This window comes from Saccopteryx bilineata, chromosome 5 (genome assembly GCF_036850765.1).
Source record: "Saccopteryx bilineata isolate mSacBil1 chromosome 5, mSacBil1_pri_phased_curated, whole genome shotgun sequence".
Classification (NCBI taxonomy): domain Eukaryota; kingdom Metazoa; phylum Chordata; class Mammalia; order Chiroptera; family Emballonuridae; genus Saccopteryx; species Saccopteryx bilineata.
The window spans coordinates 184,643,256-184,652,422 of NC_089494.1; positions in this window are offsets into that span (position 1 = coordinate 184,643,256).

Sequence of the window (9,167 nt, forward strand, 5' to 3'; positions counted from 1 at the left end):
ATGCAGATGACCCAGGTTTGAAACAGCAAGGTTTCCAGCTAAAGTGTGGGTTTGTCCAGTTTGAGCGGGTTTGCTGACTTGAGTGTGGGATCGTAGTCATGACCTCAGGGTCGCTGGCTTGATTCCAAAGGTCACTGGCTTAAAGTGCAAGGTTGCTAGCTTGAGCAAGGGGTCACTGGCTCAGCTGAAGCCACCCCTGACAGCCCCGGGTCAAAGCACATATGAGAAAGTAATCAATGAACAACTAAGGATCTGCAATGAAGAACTGATGCTTTTCATCTCTCTCCCTTCCCTGTCTGTTCCTCTCTCTGTCTCTCTGTCTCAATGTCTCTCTCTTTCTCACTAAAAATTGAGAGAGAGAGAGAGAGAGAGAGAGAGAGAGAGAGAACACAGTTAGTACAAATATCTTTTACTGTAAATCAAGGGATTAGAAACTCTGAAGAGCTCCATTATTATTTTACCTTTAGAAAATACTGTTTTTTACATTGGGAAGATTAAGAAGGTCATTCTAGATTTTTTTCAGCCTTATGTGCTCCCTGGATGGCCAGTTAATTTGTGGGGTAGAGATGTTTTGAAAAATATGGGAGCATTGCTTGTCAGTCCTAATAGTCTAGTCAGTACTCAGATGCTTGATCAGGGATTTCTGCCCACTAAGGGACTAGGGAAAGAACAGTGAGAAATTCTCCCGCCTATAGAAGTGGCACCCAGTACCAGAAGGTGTGGATTAGGATATCAAAATTTATCATAGGGGCCTTGGTAGCTCCTGCTATGCCAATAATGCATTGTGCAGACCCAATTACTTGGAAATCAGATAATCCTGTATGGGTAGACCAATGGCCCCTTCCTCAGGAGAAACTTAGGGAAGCTGCTCAATTGGTACAAGAGCAGCTACAGCTTGGGCACATTGAACCATCTAATAGCCCATGGAATACACTTCCATATTTTGATCTTGTTGCCTCCTGGATTATCAAGGGGCATAGGCGACCCTTACAGTTTATAGGTTTTGAGCCTCAAAATTATTGTTGTTCCTTTTTTCAAAGGATGAACAACAATGGCTCTGGGAAACTTCCACTAAATAGCAAATTGCTTTTGCAAATCAATGGACTTTATACTGAAACAGTCAACTTAAAATCAGCTCAAAGACTAGAATTATATGCCATTATCATGGCTTGTCAGCATTTGCCACATTCTCGCTTTAATCTATATACAGACAGCAAATATTTACTTATGGTTGTTTCCACTATAAAGACTGCTGTCTTAGGGACAACTGCTGATGAACTATTTCAGCAGTTCTTCCTTCTTCTTCGAAGACTTGTATGTCAACATAGAGCTCCATGTTTTACAGGATGTGCTCGAGCTCACTCCATGCTCCCTGGAGCTTTAGCACAAGGGAATGCCCTTGTTAATCAAGCTACCCAAAAGAAAATTATTTGGAGCAACCATGACAGATCGAGCAATTCAGTCTCATACTATTCATCACTAGAATGCTGCAGCCCTGTGTAAACAGTTTCAACTTTCTCAGGAAGCAGCATGGCAGATTGGGAAATCCTGTCCAAGGGGTCCTATACTATAATCTGTCCCTTCATTTGGAGTTAACCCTCAAGGACTCCTACCAGGACAACTTTGGCAAATGGATGTTACTCATACACCTTCATTTGGCAAACAGTCCTATGTCCATGTTACAGTAGATACCTATTCTGGATTTAGAGTAACCTCTGTCAGAACAGGAGAGGCTGCTAAGCATGTTATAGCTCATTGTCTGTATGCATTTTTCTATTATTAGATTTCCTAAACCGGTTAAACTGACAAGGCTCCTGCATATGTAGCAAAAGCATTTATTGTATTCTGTCAAACTTTTGAATTATGAGTATTTCTTACAATTGTTAAAGTCAAGTTATTATTAAAGTGTACCCAGAAAATAGTTTAAGGTCAATTTAAAAAAATTTAAAAGGGGGGAGTCATATCCGGGAACTCCTATGGGTCTACCATATCATGCTTTTTACTTAAAATTTTTTAAATTTCTTTTGAATGCTGATGAACAGGAGATGCCAAATCTTTTACTCCTGCAAACGTCTACCTTCTTTTATTTGATCCAGCTAATAACACTGTTTTTTCTTTTTCCAAATAGCTCCAGATATACGGAAAAGATTTATATAGGCGGATGGGGATCCTCAAACCCCTCAGCGAGATCTTCTGAGCATGGCTTTTAAGGTACCAAGAGGCAGAAAAAGCCCAATAGAGATCAGGTGAACTACCAGCTTTTAGGATATGTCCTTAAAGGTTCCAACGCCCCAAAGGGGTCTCATAGGATTCCATCTGGGTCCTGCTTCAATAGTGAATAGGAAGGTCATTGAGCTAAAGCCTGCCAGGCTTACATGCCTTTGCTGTGAGGAAAAAGGGACACTGGACGGTAGGCTTCCCCCTCGCTCCTCTAAGGGAGGGTTCAGTCTCTTCCAGCCCTGCTCCAGCCACCTATGACCTAACCTTGCCCAGAATGCTGGGTTTGCCACTGAAGGCTGAAGGTGCCCAGGGCCATCGGCCCCATCTACGACACTGTGGACGAGCCTAGGGTGTTTCTTCCAAGAAGCAGGTAAACTGATCTTACTTGCACAAGGGCCACTTAACTATGTCTTGCCTGAATAGTCAGGTTTTTCATTCTTCCCTTGAAGATCTCTGTTGTGGGTGTTGATAGTCCTATTTTCTGCTGCTTTGTTTAATATATAGTGTTTCCTTTATTCCTCCTACCTCAATGCCCCACTCATATTTCAGGCTGGGACCTCCTCCTAATTTAAAGCTCTCTTTCCTCCTTTTGCCAACTTGTATTATGAATTTACCTTTGCCACTCAGCTTAGTGTATCCCAAGGTTCTCTTTACCACGCCACAGTCACAGAGATCCAGGGAAAAGCAACCTGGTCTCATCTCTCCAGGCAGAGAAGAATAGAAGCTCCATCTCCACACATGCTGCAGATGGCTTTTCCAGTCTACCTGAATCATTACCAGCTAGAAGCAGCTGGTCATTGGGACTTGGACATGAGCTGCAAAGTATAGAATTGTGACAACAATTCCAGTGCCATGTGGACTTTTCCTGGATGTGGACTTTTCTTAGACTCCTGCTCCTTGTGACAGCTCCTAACGGACTGAACTGGGGTTGGGTTGCATTCGCAGGGATTTGGAATGGTGTTGGTGCCAACTTGGACTTGGTGAACATGTTAAGGACACTACTCTTTTATGGATTCTTGCTGTATTGGCCAAGAGTTTTCTTAAAGGCCTTAATCACTATAAAAAAATAAATAAAAGACTGGATAAAAAAGATGTGGCACATATACACTATGGTATACTACTCAGCCATAAGAAATGATGATATCGGATCACTTACAACAAAATGGTGGGATCTTGATAACATTATACGGAGTGAAATAAGTAAATCAGAATAAAACAAGAACTGTATGATTCCATACATTGGTGGGACATAAAAACGAGACCAAGAGACATGGACAAGAGTGTGGTGGTAAGGGGTGGGGAGGGAAGAAGGGAAAGGGAGAGGGTCAGGGGGAGGGGCACAAAAAAAACTAGATAGAAAGTGACGGAGGACAATCTGACTTTGGGTGATGGGTATGCAACACAATTGAATGACAAGATAACCTGGAAATGTTTTCTTTGAATATATGTACCCTGATTTACTGATGTCACCCCATTAAAATTAATAAAAATTTATTTATAAAAAACCCAAAAACTATACTGTTTTAAAGACATTTATATGTGGAACTAAAAGAAAAGGAAAGTTAGGCAGCAGCAATAATGTTACTTCTTTCATAAATTAAAACAAATTATCTAAATTAATCTCCAAGGGCTTTGTATTTATTTTCCCATTATTTCCCTTGTTATTTCCTCCAGATTACAAAGCATAAATGAAGAGATGTTTCAGGCCATATAATCTATACTTTGGGCAACTCTTTGGGTTATTCTGAGGATTTTATAGGCATATTTAGAAAAGCATGAAAATCCTGATTGCTAAGCATAAAAAGGACCATATGTATAAAGTAAGAAAAAGTTATGAATTTTTATTACCCACTTATCTGATTTCCATTTTTCAAATATATATGGAGTCAGCATAGCTCAGTAGAAGGAAGACCAGACTCAGAGCAGGAGGGGCTCGATATTCCTCTCCTGGCTCTTAAACACCCCTGCTTTATATGCTCTTACACAAGCCAACACTTTAGAGTGAGCTAATGCTCTCTCAGATTCAGATTTAATATTTTATTATTCCATTTGGTTGTTTCCCCCCCCCCAAAAGCATATCATTTACCTACCTACTTACCTACCTATCTCACACCAAGTTTTTCAGAATATAGTTATTAAAAAAAATTTATCTTTTTTTGTTTTTTACTATTTAGCTGAACAAATTTACAAAAATCTACCAATGTGCTGGGTAATTTGGAAATGTGTGGTTAAAAAACACCTATAGCTTCTGGCAAAAATATTTCCAAAGTTGTAATACACTGTATAATGAGAAAATTGTCCTATATAAGACAATTATTTAAAGATAACAAACTGATACTTACTAAGTAGAACAACTGTTTATAAATTTAATAAGTTTATCATAGAGCAAAAAGTAAGAATTCTTACAATGTATACAATGGGGTCAGAGACTGAAAAGCTGACTTAAATTATGGCACATTAAGAAAAAATAGCTTTCTAGAGCTTAGGAGTTTATCTACTTGAAAACTAAATCTCTTATTATCTTTTCTCTTGTGTTTTTCTAAAGTTTTTCTACTGTGACTTGTATACATTGACAGAATAAGAAGATAATATTTATATTTTCATTCTGTAGGATTCACTACTGAATTAAAGATTCTAGTTCTCATATCACTATGTTCCAAGTCTCTGAAAATGACTTTAATGGAAAAAAAAATTCATAGAAACAATACATACAAGGCGATTTCGTTTCTGCCATAGTTTTTCTTCAGTTTCCCCACTTATTTATGTGTTTTGAGATCAGCATTCAAATAATTATTTTCAGATCTCATGTTTTTTTTTTGATGTTAGAAATGAGGAGTAAAAACACTGAGGAAAACAGCCAGTGGGGAAAATGCTAAGTCTCTGAACATGAGCAGAACGTCAAATGCTCACAGCACTACTAATTGCTTGCACTCCACAGTGGGAGCCTGTCAAGACAATTGTGTTGTGAGCCCCAAGCTGAAACAGCTGTTGTTGTTGTGCACAGAACTTTGTGTGTGCTCTTCTCCTTAGGAAAACACTTTCTTTGTGGAGTTTTGTGGAGTCTTTGCTTTTATTCCCACCATATGTGTTTATAGTTTTCACCCCCTATATTAAAATTATTCTATTATAGAACATGACTAAGAGAGGTCATGTTCTCACTCAATTTGAAAATAACATCCTAAAATAAAGTCATGTTTAAAGAAATTTAAAAAATTACTATAATTTGTATCAAACAAATACTTTTTGAATGTTTACTATGAGGTAGACACTATGTTCAGCTCTGGAAATACATCCTAATCAGTAAAAAGTGAATATAATTTTTGAACATTAACTACAGAATTGGAAGAGATTTTATAGATATGCCATTAAATCCTTGTGTATGTGTGTGTGTGTGCAGAAGTGTTTCTTTTGGATTTCTTTTTTGTAAATGGTACTAATAAAATAACTGCAATATGCTAGGACTTCCACATATGTTATCTCTTCAAGTATGTGTTAGTAAATCAATTTTTAGATAAAAAAGTTAAAATTCATTGCCTGACCTGTGGTGGCACAGTGGACAAAGCATCGACCTGGAATGCTGAGGTCACTGATTCAAAACCCTGGCCTTGCCCCCATCAAGGCATATACCAGAAGCAACTACTATGAGTTGATGCTTCCCACTCCTCTCCCTTGCCTTTCTCTCTCTTTTCTCTCTTTAAAATCTATAAATAAAATCTTAAAAGAAAGTGAATCCATAAAAATCCAATTTGCCTAAGGCCACACTATGGCTGATATATTCGCAGGTGAATCCCTATGATCAGTGCTTCCTAGTGTCCATACCCTTCTATAATCCCTCCTCCTTCAGAGTGAATAGAACCTGTGACTTTTCCTTATTAATAGAATACGACAAAGGTCGTAAGATGTGCTTCTATTGCGTTATGTAATACTATCTTGCTAACAGATTTCTGCTCAAGACTCATCTTACTGGCCTGCTGAAGTAAGCAGCCATGTGGAGAAGCCCATGTGTCAAGAACTGTGTGTTGCCTTTAAGAACTATGGGCAGTCCAGTCTCTAGGAGGGAGCCATGAATAACTGTCAGGAAATTAAACAACAACAACAACTCCAAATAAATAAATAAATAAATAAACCTCTGAAGTTCTCAGTCCTACAACCACAAGGAAATTATTTCTACCAAATAAAGGAGCTTAAAAATGAATTGCTCCTCAGTTGGGCATCTAGGTGAGAACCTCACTCTGGTAACTCCTTAATTCTTGCTTTCTGAAACCTTAGTACAGGACTCAGAGGAGAAGGTTCCAACTCCTGACCCACAGAATCTGAAAGATAAGGATAAATTTATTTTTTAAGTTGGTGAATAGTAGTTATTTTTTATACAGCTATATATAACTAACACACATAGTATCTGAGATAAGGGCAGTATTCAAATACAGGTGTGTCTGATACTTAAGCCAATTGATTTCTATAACGCCAATGTTTTGCAAATTTGGGTTACAGAAGCCCTAATAATAATAGTCATCTGTAGGTCTTATTAAAAACATTGTGTTGGGGTTTCACAGTTGTCCTACTAAAACAGAATCTCTGAGCTAAAGTCTAAGATTGGCATTCTTCACAAACTCTTGAAATGATGCTTATACAATTATGTTGAGAATATTTTACTTTGTTGCTTTTATAAATAGAGCTGTTCACTTTATATAGAATGTATATAAGAAAATGTTTTTATCCTCTATGAAAAAGTTGACTTTGAAAGGCTGATCATTTTAAGGTTTTTACTCCAACAAAATTATCAACTAATAAGTAATGACAGGATAATGTATTTTCAACTTTATTTGTACATTTTCAGTTGCATTGTCCTGCACCAATAAATACAATATGCACTTATTTCAAGGCTCAAAATAAAATGGGAAGAAAGAAAACATGGGAATTGTGATGCCCTTTATATATTAAAAATTTGTGAACAAATCTTGACAATTTAAGAATTTTCTTGTTCTAAATGTTAGTAATTCTGATTTGAAAAATTTTGAAGTACCAATTTTAAATTGCAACACATCTAAGGGGAGATAATAATAACAGCTATGAATTACTATATTTCTCCATGTATAAGATACTCCCATGTATGAAACACACCTTAATTTTGGGGCCTGAAATTTGAAAAAATAAAGTATATTACATAAAGTGATTGAACTCGTTTTTTTTAACTCAAGTTTTATTCATCATAAAATTCATACAACTCATCCCTGCTAAAACTCCCATCCATTAGCTTGTCTTCATCTGTGTCTGATGACAAATGACTGTCTTCAAATTGAGCGTAAAAACAAGCACAAAAAAGCAGGAAATGCATGTAAAAAAAAACCCCAAAAAAACACTACAACCACTGTATAAAATGCACCCAGTTTTTAGACCCCAAATTTTTTTTAAAAATGTTGGTCTTATACATGGGGAAATACAGTATGTAAGTTATATTCAGAAATTTGTCTGAAATATTTGCAAGCCCCAAATAACCAGAATCTGCATTGAAAATTGGCAATTACCAGGTGACTAAAGTCACTTTATACCACTTCATATATGAGTTTCAAGTACAGATTTAAAGGTGCAAAGTCACTTTCTCCTGAATCTCAGTTTAAAGCGTCTGACAGATGAGAATCACATCTATAACGTTAATTTCTGCTGTAGGCACCTGGTACTAGCAGAGTGCTTGATGCAGAGGTGCTCAATAATTATTTTTCAATGACTGACTAAAGCAGTGTTTCCCAACCTTTTTTGTGCCATGCCCCACCTTAACCTTTCTAAAATTTTTATGTCCCCCCCTATGTAACATACATAATTTTTAACATTAAAAAATTGATTTGTTCACTTAATAAACATAAATGATAGGTTCTAGGAAGAAATCACTATGAAATTGTTAACAAAACACAGTAAGTAAAATTTCAAAACATATAATGAAAAACAGAAATTTAAATTCCAAATAATTTTAATACAGATTTTTCTATATTAATTTATTATTTTAATTTAGTGTGATCCTTGTGCTTGATGCTTGCTGCACAGAGATTCTATATTAGGTTCCAATTTGGTTAGCTTTAGTCTCAAGTCTCCATGTTGTGTTATATCTAGCCGATTTCTTTTTTTACCAGTAAATCATTGACAGCACTAAATCCACATTCAGCTAAAAATGAAGATGGAAACAGTAGCAATAGTTTTCTTGCACATTTGGTTGAATTTGGGTATTTGATTTCTGTTTCCTCACAAAGCCATGCCATCGCTCCTTTGATATTAAATAAAACTTTAACTGACTCATCATTTTGCAATTCTGCGAGTTCTTCTCGATACTGCATATTTGATATATCAGACAAATCCACTAACATTGGCTGCATCATCCATGTTGGGAAATCAATTTGTTTTAAATCAAAAAATCTTTCTTTTAAATCAGCCGATAAAATATTCAAATGATTGACAATAACAAGTAAAGCAGTATCAGTTACTTCACATTTTTGGAGCCAATGAAACTGTTTAAAGTTTTCATTGTTAATATGTTTCTGACATAACTCAATATTGGTAATGAAACCAAATATCTTTGCTTTTGCATCGACAAAAGTTTTATTTGTTCCTTGAAGTTGCTTATTTAATATATTTAGTTTTTCAAAGATATCGGCTAAATAACTCACAAATGCTTTACCATCTATTGTTAACAGATACTTCATTTCAGGTTTGTCGCTTAAAAAATCACTAAGAGTATCAAACAGTTCCATAAATCTTTTCAAACAATTTCCTTTAGATAGCCATCTTACTTCAGTATGAAGTAAAAGTCTCACATGGTCTTCATTTTGTTCTTCGCAAAATAGCTTGAAAAGACGCTCACATTTGGCACTAGCTTTAATAGCATTTACACACTTTATTACTGTATGTAATACTTCATTCAGAACAGGCGAGATGTTTTTAGCTACCAAGTTTTCCCT